The following is a 12035-nucleotide window of genomic DNA, read 5'->3' as shown; positions in this document are numbered from 1 at the left end:
CTCTGAGCGTGACCCTACTCCCGAGTCGGAGGACCCACCCATTGATGACTCAGATGATGACCCTACTGAGGATGTCCCGGAGGAGGAGACTGACCTTCCTGTCCCCATAGCTGATGACGTTGAGATGCCCTAGGGAGATGACTTAGGGTGGAGGGATGTAGAGATGTACCCTCTCCCGAATGTTCGCTCTCCTACACCACACCCAGGGATGCAGAGTCCTTTGTCCTATACTGATGATGACGAGGAGGATGGGATTGATGCACAAATCTACGAGGCTTATGACATATCCTCTAGCGACCCAGACTCACCTCTACCACCCCCGATGACCATACATGTAGTTGTACACGACTGGATAGTGGCTCAGCTTAACGCTGAGATCATCGCGGCATCTGCCTGCATCATAGAGCTATGACAGGTGCTGACAGCTGAGAGAGCAATCCGACTAGGATATCAAGGGGACTTTAGAGCTGCTTCCCCAGCCATTGCCCGTAGGGAGATCAATGGCATCGAGCTCCGTACCCGGGTTCAGATAAGGATGACGGCGGTGAGAGGATACATCCCGGTAGTTGACGCAGAGCTGATGTTGGCATGAGCGATGAGGAGGGTGCGTGACCTTACGCGCAAAGACAGTGACCAAGGGACTAGTGACTATTTATGAACCTTGAAGAAGGCTGGGTGACTTGTTACCAATTTTGATATGATAGCTGGTAGTAGATAGCGTTCCTAGCCCTTCAGGGTGCACGACTTATGTATTTGCATTTCAGTATTCAGGATAAGTAATGATGTATTATAATCAGACCATGTATAAACTTGGTAGTCGTTTTGTCCCCAAAATATAATTAGGAGACCCTATGGTATATATCCAACAGTTATTAAGAAATTAATTTCCATATTATTGTACTTGATAAAAATATGCTAGATAATTAATGACATGCTTACATATGAATAAATTAATCCAATGGTAAAATTTTTGCAACTATATTGACAAATTTTCATTATGAGAACAATATTACCCCATAGAAGAGGCTGAGGATACCCATCAGGGAGGGAACCCCATTAATGAGTTTATGGAACTTTTAAGAGCAAATCTGAACTAACAGCCCATTTCAGCACGGCCGCATGCTTCCCAACAAACTGCAACCACTGCCTTCAGGGCATTCAAATCCCTCAAACCCCCAGAGTTTCTAGGATCTTCCAACCCCATTGAAGCACGGGCTTGGCTAAAGGAAATAGAAAAGTCCTTCGAGATACTAGGTGTGGAAGAACGACACAAGACCATTTTTGCTTCTTACATGCTGAAAGGAGAAGATAATTACTGGTGGGAATCCAAACGAAATCTTGAGACTGATGCTGTGATTCCATAGGATAGATTTACCTGACTGTTCTTAGACAAGTATTTCCCTAGGTTTATGGAAACTCAGATGTAGATTAGGTTTCTAGAGTTAAAATAAGATAAGATGACTGTGGCAGAGTATGAGGCCAAGTTTACTGAGCTGTCACGATTTGTACCTGAGTTCGTGAATACCGAAGAGAAGAAAACGCGAAGGTTTCAGCTTGGTCTGAAACAGTGGATCCAGAACCGAGTGGGAGTACTAGAGCTGATAGATTACACCACCTTATTATAGAAAGCCTCGATTGTTGAAGCTGGCAGTGAACAAAGTTTGAAGGAAAAGGAAAATAGGAAGAGGATGATAAGGAGCCAAAGAGGGGGAACCGGGAACAGGAACCTTCCAATCAGGTTCGTCAAGGGAGTGGTGTCCCAACCTGTGCGAGGCCCCAGATTCAGAAAGGCCCCAAGTGAGAGTGTTGGCCAGGACGGCAGACAATCTAGGGCAACATTTCATAGCCAACCCCGCACCCTAATACCGGAGTGTCAAACCTGTAAAGGAGACACCTTGGAGTGTGTAGCCAGGCGAGAGCCCCTTTAAAATTCTATAAGTGTGGCCAAACCGGACACCTTTCCAACAACTGCAACCAACCCAGCGTGACATTTTTTCAATGTGGGAAAGTAGGAGACATGAGGAAGGATTGTACGATATTGAAGCCGCCAACCTCAGGGATGAGCAGAGATGCTTCCAATCGGCCCCCAGCTGCTAGGACCTTCAACATGACCATTCAGGATGCTGTCCGGAATACTAACGTGATAGCAGGTACCCTTCTACTAAATTCCGAACATACAAATGTCCTATTTGATTCTGAAGTGACCAAGTCATTTATATCTCAAGATTTTCCTAAAAAGTTAAAACTTAACACCGTACCCTTACGTGAGGTATTACAAGTGGAAATAACAAACAAAGATATAATTCCTGTGAATCAAGTACACCCTAAATGCAAGTTAAAATTAGAAGGGAAATACTTCAAGGTTGACCTAATCACATTTGTGTTAGGAGAATTTGATGTAATCTTAGGAATGGATTGGTTATCCAGTAATGGGGCGCAAATAGATTATGAACGGAAGAGGGTGAAGATAAGAGTACAAAATGGAAAAGAAATAGTGTTTAGAGGTCAATGACAGACCCAGAAATTTATGACCATGCTACAGGCAAAAAGATTGTTAAGGAAAGGTAACGAGGCCTATTTGGCTTATGTGATGGATACTAAGAAGGAAGTTCCTAACATACTGGACATACCCATAGTGAATGAATTTGAGGATGTGTTTCCAGAAAACTGATCAGGATTGCCACCCGACAGAGAAATAGAATTCGCCATAGAATTAGCACTAGGGACGACACCAGTGTCCAAGGCCCCTTATCGGCTAGCCCCAGTTGAGATGAAGGAACTAGATTCTCAACTGCAAGAGTTATTAGATAATGGAATGATAAGACCCAGTGTGTCGCCATGGGGAGCGCCAGTACTGTTCATAAAGAAAAAGGACGGCAGTATGAGATTATGCATAGACTATCAAAAATTGGATAAGCTGACTATTAAGAATAGGTACCTTCTCCCTAGGATTTATGACCTATTCGACCAACTCAAGGGAGCTGTGCACTTTTCCAAAATAGATTTGAGAATAGGACACCACCAGTTGAAAATTAAATCTGAGGATATACCGAAGACTGCTTTTCGCAATAGGTATGGACACTATGAGTTCTTAGTCATGTCGTTTGGGCTAACCAATGCACCCGCATCCATTATGGATTTGATAAACAGAGTGTTCAAAAAGTACCTAGATATATGTGTGATAGTTTTTATATATGATATTCTAATCTACTCAAATACAGAGCAAGAACATGCAGAACATTTGAGTATAGTCTTAGAAATCTTGAGGAATGAGGAATTATATGCCAAGTTCTCGAAATGTGAGTTTTGGTTAAGGGAAGTTCAGTTCTTAGGGCATGTGGTGAGTAGCCCAAACAGAGGTTAGGAGTTTTATGGGTTTAGCAGGATATTACCAGAGATTCGTGCAAGACTTTGCTAAGATAGTTGGCCCACTGACTAGACTTACCCGGAAGACAGAAAAGTTTGTATGGACAGAGAAATGTGAGGAAAGCTTTCAGGAGCTGAAAAGGAGACTGGTGTCAGCACCAGTGCTCGCTCTTCCCGATGAAAAGGGAGAGTTTGTGATATACAGTGATGCATCGCATAAAGGATTAGGATGTGTGCTTATGCAGCACGGGAAGGTTATAGCGTATGCCTCTCGGCAATTGAAGGAGTATGAGAGCAGATACCCGACGCACGATCTAGAATTAGCAGCCATAGTGTTTGCCCTGAAAATTTGGAGACATTACCTATATGGTGAGAAATGCGAGATTTACATAGACCATAAGAGCCTCAAATATATTTTTACTCAGAAAGAACTGAATATGAGACAGATGAGATGGTTAGAGTTGATTAAGGACTACGATTGTGAAATTTTGTATCACCCGGGTAAAGCCAGTGCGGTGCCTGACACCCTTAGTAGGAAGGAAAGACTCAAAATGATAATGACATCTGAGGTATTAATTAAAGAATTTGAGAAAATTGAAATTGACGTGAGGATTGAAAGAGATATGTCCTAAGTCCAATCATGTATGAGGATTTAGGAATAACTTTTATGTAATCTGTTTTGATTTCATTGATATTAATAAAAGACTTGTTTTGTTTTTATTGCGGGCTCTATCTATTTAAATGTTTAAATAAGATATACCACAGTTTAGAGTAAAGCTTTTTATGGATTGTGATGAGATCATAATAATGAGACCTAAAAGATGAAAACTCTAAACTTAAATAGTTCTCGGTCGTAGGATTACTAACTGGTAATTAATAATCCAAAAAGATCGGTACATGACTCACACAGCTGAACAACTGATGGAGTTCACTCACGTGTCAGCAGTTGTTCACATAGTGATAGTTGTACAAGTATCCTTAGACTTGAGGTCATCATAGTCATCTTGTGTACACTGAACTATGCTTTGGTTTAGTTCTTAGTCTCAAGGGACAATTATAAGGGCTCTACTGGGTATAGGAATTTGTACACGAAGATAGTGTATGATCAATAAAGGATCTACCCCTTCCAATGTAGGAAGAGAATGTTCAATGCTGATCCACTTATGTTAGTTCAGGAATCTCTGGCTAGAGTGAATGAAATTAGAAAGGAGTTTCTAATTTACATTAAATAGAACTAAGCATAGTGAATGGGAAAGCAAGTGATTAAATAAGATAGGCTTGACACAAGTTCCATGCCTTGCATTTAATCGTGACATTGCAGGGTAGAAGGAATTAATTGTACGGTAACTACTCACTGAATAGGTTCTTGATATTCTAAACAGTGAATTCGTATTATCCGGATAGTCGCGATATGCTGAAAAGTATCCCACACGATGTAGAATAAATATGATTAATTAATTAATCATATTTAATGAATTAGAGAATTTATATAAATAATGATAAAATAGTTTTATTATTATTTATTTCTACTACCGGCTTAATATTGAACCTACAGGGTCACACCATAAAAGAGAATGATTTAATGGTGGAGAAATTAATTAATAATGACTGATAATTATTTATTTATGAAATAAATAATTGATTGGCAAATTTAATAATTGATTAAATGAGATTTAATTGATTATAAATTAATTAAGAAAAAGTTCTTAATATTATTAATTAAGAATTTAATTTTTAGAAATTAAATCAAGTGAGAGAATTATTTCTAAAGTGTTTATAAAAAGGATTAATAATTAAAAGGTGTTTTAATTATTAGTGAGAATAATAAAGGGTTAATAATAATAATATTTTATGGGAAAATTTTCAGCTGGAAATTTTGCCTAAAAATATACTATTATAGACCCTATTTTTGCCAAAACCAAAAAGATTTACAAAACCATAATTCTCTCCATCTCCTCCTCCTTCATTACATCATTTTCTTGGTGAATACCGGTGGAATGCTTCACACTTGAGGAGCAGCTGCTAAGGATCTCCGTTCATCGTTCTTGGATCGCTATTAAAGACCTCCATCTTTCCATTAACGTAAAGATTCTTAAGGTAAACATACTGAACTACGAATTAAATATTATTTTTTCGCATGGATCCTTCGGAGGGTTTCATTTTTTTTAAGATTAAATTTACGTTTTCGCTGCGTTTATGTGCTAAAAACCCTTCAAGGATGACCGGTAAAGGAACAGAAGGATTATTTGAGATTAAGCTAGTGTCGGAACTGACTAAAAATATACGAGTATGTCAGGAAAAGAAGATGAGTGAAGAAAGAGGAACATTGACCGGTGAGGAAGTGAGATGCGAGAAGGACGAGAAAGGGATCACGAGGTATGCGTCTCGAATTTGGATTCCAAATGTACGAGAGTTAAAGGACGAGCTGTTGCACGAAGGGCACAGCTCCAGATATTCAATCCACCCAGGAAGTACGAAGATGTACCGTGACCTTAAGGAATATTATTGGTGGCCTAACAGGAAAAGAGAAGTAGCAGAATGGGTCGCAAGTGCTTGACATGCCAGAGAGTGAAGGCTGAACACCAGCGACCGAGTGGACTATTATGACCCCTGGAATTCCGGAATGGAAATGGGAGCATGTAGCGATGGATTTTGTGACAGGCCTACCGAGGACAAAGACCAATCACGACACCATATTGGTTATCATAGATAGACTGACCAAGTCCACGCACTTCCTACCAATCAACGAAAGGTACACCATAGAGAAGCTGGTGGATATTTACATGAAGGAAATCGTTGTGAGACACGACGTTCCTGTTGCCATAGTGTCAGATCGAGACCCAAGGTTTAATTCCCGATTTTGGAGAAGTTTCCAAGAATGTGTAGGCACCAGACTAAACATGAGTACCGCTTACCAGACCCAGACTGATGGGCAAAGCGAAAGGACTATTCAGACCCTAGAAGATATGCTACGATTGTTTGCCATCAAATTTAAAGGAAATTGGAATGACCACTTACCCCTGAACGAAATTGCTTACAACAATAGCTATCACGCTAGCATAGGAATGCCTCTGTATGAAGCTCTTTACGGAAGGAGATGTCGCTCTCCCTTATGTTGGAATGAAGTTGGAGAACACAAGATAATAGGACCCGAGTTAGTCCAGCAAACCAGAAAAATGGTAGAACTCATCAGGAAGAGACTGGTAGCAGCTCAAGAAAGACAAAAGAAGTATGCCGACCAGACCAGAAAAGATAGAGAGTATTAAATAGGGGATTCAGTGCTGTTGAAGGTATCTCCGTGGAAAGGAGTGATGAGATTTGGAAAGAAAGGGAAGCTGAGTCCCAGATTTATAGGACCCTTTGAAATTTTAAGGAGAATAGGACCTCTAGCTTACGAGCTCGCCTAGCCTCCTAACCTGCAACAAGTACACAACGTGTTCCACGTGTCCATGTTAAGGAAGTACCATACAAATACGTGACATGTAATAGTATACAAGCAGGTAGATTTACAACCAGACCTGGCCTACATTGAGCAGCCAGAAAGGATAATGGACCAAAAAAGAACAACCGCTGAGAAACAAGACTGTGAAGCTGGTTAGAATCTTGTGGAGGAATCAAAATGTCGAAGAGTCAACTTGGGAACTTGAAGACGCAATGAGGAATAGATATCCCCACTTATTTTCTAATTGATTCCGGGACGGAATCCTTGTTAGAGGGGAAGAATGTAATAACTCGAATTTTTGAGACCTTGTAAAAATGTTTAATGAATAGTAACTCTGACAGAAGGGGAAAACTTTTTAGCCCACACTATATAGTGCATGAGAAAATGAGTTTCGAAGTTGATATTATGACTATACTTACCAAATGAGTGTATGTAAACGCTATTAGTTTTCGAAGAAAGCGAACTTTGAAAAATGACCATGTTTACAAATCATCAAGGATTACGGGAATCATAATATAATTATGAATTTAAAATCCTACGAATTTATATCCAAGTACGATAATTCAAAACATAAGGAATAAATACGAAAGAATTTACGTCGTGAACCATTTACGAGAAAGTATTACGAAAACCTTAAGCGACCGAACAAACGCGTAAACAATTAAATAAAACGTAATGCATTAACTAACCATGGTAGAAAAGTAACCATGGTTACTTTATCAAATAGTGAGCTAGGGATATAGGATGATCAACCAAGGGCTAGCAAATAGTAAGCTAAAGAGCTAAGCTAATTAGCTTAGCTTGTAAACTAGAAAGGCTAGCTAGTTTTTGTCCAAGGATTTGCTAACAAAGAATAAATCCTAGGTTATATACTAAAGAATAACAATCAATTACAAGCTACCACTTGCATTATTTCCAAGAATCAACCAAGAAGCAATCACAAAAATCCTTTCTCTCTCCCTAAACAACTCCATTCGGCCCCTTCTAATTAAACAAGGAATTCAATTCCAAATCACCAAGCTCTAGCCATGGATAAATCCTCCCATTAATTTTCAAGCTTCATACCACCTAAACTAAGGTAAGATAAATCTTTGAGCTCTTATTATCAAGATTTGATGGGTGAAATAAAATCAAGAAAGATGATAGTGAATAGTATGAATAGTAACTTGTATTTTGTTTCTTGATTTTAATGGTTTATTTTAGGTTCCAAAAACCATACTAAGCTCTCCAAAGACTTCACCATAATCAAGACACATCTCAAGCTCTCAAGAAAGGTATAAATCTTTGACCCAACCTTACTTAAGATTTAAGTTCAAGATTCTTTTAGAACATAGTTGTAAACTTAGTTTTGGTGGAAGTATTATTGTAATCTTGATGTTTAGCTAAGTAGATTTAAGGTTGATTGTTGTTGCCTCAAGAACATGATGTTCTTGAAAGGATTTAGTGTGGTGATGATGATATGTTGATTGTTGGTGGTAGTATAAAGATTTAAGGCATAAACGAAACTCCGATCGTAACCATAATCTCGCTAAAATGAAGAAAACGTAACTTTAAGTTTCTGCAGAAAGTCCCAAATATAGACAATGTTATAAGGATCATTTAGGCGCTTGAATTGCGTGATTCCAATTTACGGATCAAAAGTTATGGCCGTTTTACTAAAAGTGATTTACGCGACAAAAACTGCTACGAATTACGAACTTTGATAATAAAAAGGATCGACTTAAAAATGTTCATATATCATGAAATTTTCACAGAGAGTAGTAAATTGAGTTTCTTAACTTCCATAAAAATTTTAAGTGAAAATAATGATTTTTCAATTTTATAAAAATATCGGAGCCGAGACCGCGCGATTAGAAAATCGTAGAATCCATAAGCGGAGCCGACGATGAATATGAAAACGGACTTAAGATGCTTCAACAAAGGAAACGACCGTAATAAGAACAAGTACTTAAGGAAATAATAAGGGTAATATGAGTTGAGAGGGTGCATAATAAGTAGCGCATGAGTGCGAGTCGCCGTAAATTAGAACGGGACCTAACAAATGAATTTTTCTTTATGATTATAGATTTCCGAGCGGAACCTAGAGCATCCTTCACCTAGAGATACCCAGGAAAGTTTACTAACCCAAATCCATTTACTGTTGTGTTGTGAAAGGATTATTTTATTATCATTGCATAAATACCATTCTTGCCATGATACTTAGTAATTGAGTTTTCGCATAATATAGCGATGTTGTACGATAAGCATATATCGTAAAATGTGTAACTCCGATATAAGCGTGACGTATAATTATAAGAACGAGAGTCGGTCGAGATTTCAAAATAAAAACCCGAGAATCATTCCGTTATATTATAGGACGATTAAAAGTCCATAATAGTACGTTTTAAGAGATTCAACGTCCACTTACAAAATATTAAACACCTCAAACTTTTATTAAAACGATTTTCAAAGATCGTATTCCCTCAACTATACTTTATCGTTCGAATAATAAATATTTATTTACTATTCATTTATTATGGGAGAAGTATTCTCCAGTGAATATTTACTTCAGACTCGATTAAATATTAAAGATTATTAAATTACTTAAACATAAATTAGTTGAGGAATATTATTTTATATATCCTTTTAAAAGTATAGTTATTCGAGATTTAATTATTTAACGATAAATATTTGATTATTAAGCATTTATTTAATGATTTATTTATGATTTAAAATCATAGAGCCTAATTTAAAATACTTTCTGATTTTCGGAAAATCATTCGAATAATTTCAGATCGTCGGAGAATATTATCTCGACTTATTTTAAATATTTTGATTATAGTTTCAAAATAAACTCCCCCTTATATAACAAATATGTTGATAACGGTCAATTCACATCCTTAGTACTTCCTCATAAAATTCTCGGAAGTGCATATATATACGTACATATCCAAGTGTACCTATCAACAAGCAATATGCTTGGGGAACAATATAAGTTCCATATATATGATGGGATTCTTACAAGAACAAGAAGGGGTAGACTCTAGTACTTCGTGGACTGGGGAGACTACCAATTTACTACCATATGAGAAGGTATATTATACACTGATGAACATGTGGAGTATGCGTACCTGAGAGGGATGGGCGCAAAACCGTGTCTTGAGAGGGATCGACGCGAAGTGTGTACCTGAGAGGGACAGACACAGAAAAAGCCCGAATGCGGCAATGGTGATAACCGATAATAAAAGGGAATCGTCCATCTACATATACCGTAACCCAAGCCTAGGTGCTGGGTTTACCATTAAGGTATTCGCAGGATAATAATCCGTTAAAGAATTGTTTTCATAAGAAGGTATGTATCACCAAGGAAAACTATTTTTGAATAAAACATAATTATCATATATGATGCTTTACATAAGTTTATCATACAGTCATTTTTATACTGTACATTATTATGCTGGGTATTATAGCTCACACTTGTTTTCTTAAATTAGCACAACACAACAGTGAATCAAGATACCTATCATGAGACACACAGCCAGGAAACAGGTAGGAAATGGCCAGCTGTTCCGTAGGTTATTTGGTGCTGTACCACAGGTAGACCGAATAAGTTGGATTGGTTTTCAGTTGTTTTTAGTTCGGCTTATTTACAAGTATGACTTTTGTAAGGTAATAAATAAGAAACAAGTATTTGGCCGACGGACTAACCTTACTTAAAGGTTATTCCCCGGTAAGACTTAATTACTTTTGAGTTGTAATAATTATCACTTTGTGGTTTGATTTACTCTAGTAATGAATGGTTCATTTCCAAGACAATAACCTGTAAGTGTGTGTGTGTGTGTGTGATAAGTGTGGGGTCATAAAGTGTGAGTATTTATATATTATGATGCGAGGTATGTGGTTACAATTATTAAGATGGCGTGGCCTCCGAGATCCCTGACCCCGGATTTTGGGGCGTCACAGTCAATGATCCATACGACTTTCTTCACTTTGCTCTGCACACAATGAGATTCAGTTATGTTTAGTTATCCAAGCAGTGTTGGGTACTTTCTTCTTGTTAACTGATTTAGCAGAAGCATAGTGATTTATTTCAGATAAAATATAGTTCAATGATTGTTGTGCATTTTCCCTTTCTGATGTAGACTCAATTTTTGTTTCTTTAAGGTCTACTCTCAGTTTGTGGCAACTCTTCATCACTTTCAAGTTACAAGGGATGCAATCAAACTTATCACATAATGAGTAGGGATCATCTAAACCTGCTTCATTGTATTTGCAAATTCCTTCAGTTGGCTTACTAACACTCTTTTTACAAAGATGAGTTAGATGATTTGTAGAACTACATATTCCACACTTCTTGCCAGGAATATCTGCAACATAGTTTAGATTATTGCTTTTGTTTTTCCCCATTCTTCCACTTCTATTTTTCTTCTTCTTTCTTGCATCTTCAATCTTGGTTTTTTTGACAAGATTCTTGGTACTTTGGTTGTCCATAAGATTTTCTTCAGCCTTGGAAGATTGAATTGAATCTGCATCCTTCTTTTCATTATCCTCATCTACAATTTCTTTCTTGATAATCAATTCTTCTTCACTGAAGTTTACCTCACAAGTCTTAAATACTGGTGACCCAACATTTTTCAGCATTGCTGGAACATTTTCAATCTTTGTTGTTTTTCCTCTGTCACCAGTTCTTGCTATTTAAGGTATTATAATCAAGACAAATGGCAATGTTTGCACATGATTTATTTTTCTCATGGTACTGACCAACCAATTCAGATGAATTCTTGAAGGACTTCAACTTTACTTCACTTTTCTCCAGTTTTTCTCTTAGCACAGCTTCAATCTCATTTGCACACTTGAGCTTGTTTTTCAAATAGCCATTTTCTTGTTTCAGGATTCAAGCTCCACTATCAACAATTTAGCTTCTTGTTTTTCACTTTCAAGCTTCTCATTTAACTTTGTTAATCTGCTAACTTCTTCATTAGCAGCTACCATGCTTGTATGAATGTGAAACATTTCTGTGCTCATCTTTTCAACAGTTTCCTTATATTGATTCATATTTAAATTAGTGGAGGTAGGAGTTGGTACCTGTGATTTAGATGAGGATGATTTTCCTTGCTTCAAGGCCATGAGTGCATAGTTTCCAAGTTCTTCATCATTTTCAGAATCATCCCAACTTTTACCTTCAGCAATATAAGCTTTGCTTTGTTGTTTCTTCAGAAGAGCTTCATACTTTGCTTCAAGTTCAAGA

The sequence above is a fragment of the Apium graveolens genome, chromosome 5 (assembly GCF_009905375.1).
Source record: "Apium graveolens cultivar Ventura chromosome 5, ASM990537v1, whole genome shotgun sequence".
NCBI lineage: Eukaryota > Viridiplantae > Streptophyta > Magnoliopsida > Apiales > Apiaceae > Apium > Apium graveolens.
This window is presented reverse-complemented; position numbering follows the sequence as displayed.